Consider the following 1,176-nt stretch of genomic DNA (forward strand, 5'->3'; position numbering starts at 1 on the left):
CTCCTCCACCCGCCCCATGACAGGCCCCCGGCGTGTTTACAGACGTGCTGGCTGGCCGCCCAACCCGAGGGGGCGGGGCTCTGCCGCCCAACCGGCCCCTTCGGCCGCCGTAGCGCGGCGGCATTCTGGGAGTTGTAGTTTCTCTTCCCCTAGTCGCTGAGCGGCCCACTGGAAGGGGAACTACGACGTCCAGGCATCCTCTGCCGGCTCGGTTGTTTTCCTTCGGCCGGCCGAGGAGTGCCCCGGGGGCGGGCCACGACCAAGACGGAACTGTTTCCTATAACAGCTTAATACTGTTTTGGTTGTGGTGGGGTGGGACGTCGCAGAGACAGTTCGAGGCCCTGCGGAGGCCCGAGCTCTGGAGGTGGAGAACTGGGAAGCTGGGGCAAATGCTCAAATCTCTTCTCCCCGCGCCAGCCCACGGTCAAGTGGGGCAGCTGCTTTGGGAAAATTAAACACAAGAGTTAGTTACCATATAACCACGCTAAGTGTACAGTCATAGGAAACCAAGCCACACAAAAACACAAAAGCGTGTACACAAATGTTCTCGTATCCGCAAGATTTGAAGACTCAAAAAGCGAGAACAGCCAGGCATGGTGGCAAGCAAGCTTCTTTTCATCCCAGCACTCAGCAGGCAGAGGCAGCGACTTCCAAGACAGCCAGGGAAACAAAGTGAGTCAGAGACGGGGGGGGGGGGGGGGGGGGGGGGGGGAGGAGGGAGGGAAGGAGAGAGGGAGGGAGAGGGGAGACAGGAGAGAAAGAGGGAGAGAGAGGAGAGGGAGACGGGGGGAGAGAGAGAGAGAGAGAGAGAGAGAGAGAGAGAGAGAGAGAGAGAGAGGAGAGAGAGGGAGAGAAAGGGAGAGAGAGAGGGAGGGAGAGGGAGAGAGAGAGGGAGAGAGAGAGAGAGAGAGAAAGAGCACTCTATTATATGAATAAACTGAGCTTTGGATTAAATATTAGGAGCCAGACACCAAAGGAAATGTGCAGAATTGGTACAACTAAAGAGAAAACTCCACTAGTTGCCAAATGCTGAGACTGAGAATGTCAGGGAAGAAGGAGAGGAATTCTGATTTCTTTTTTGCAGTAATGAAAACATTCTGAACAGTTTGGGTGATGTCTGCACGGTCCTGTGAATAGGCCAAAAGGTTATTAGCATTTTGGTCAAGTTATGAAGAG

Source organism: Cricetulus griseus, chromosome 8 (genome assembly GCF_003668045.3).
Source record: "Cricetulus griseus strain 17A/GY chromosome 8, alternate assembly CriGri-PICRH-1.0, whole genome shotgun sequence".
Classification (NCBI taxonomy): domain Eukaryota; kingdom Metazoa; phylum Chordata; class Mammalia; order Rodentia; family Cricetidae; genus Cricetulus; species Cricetulus griseus.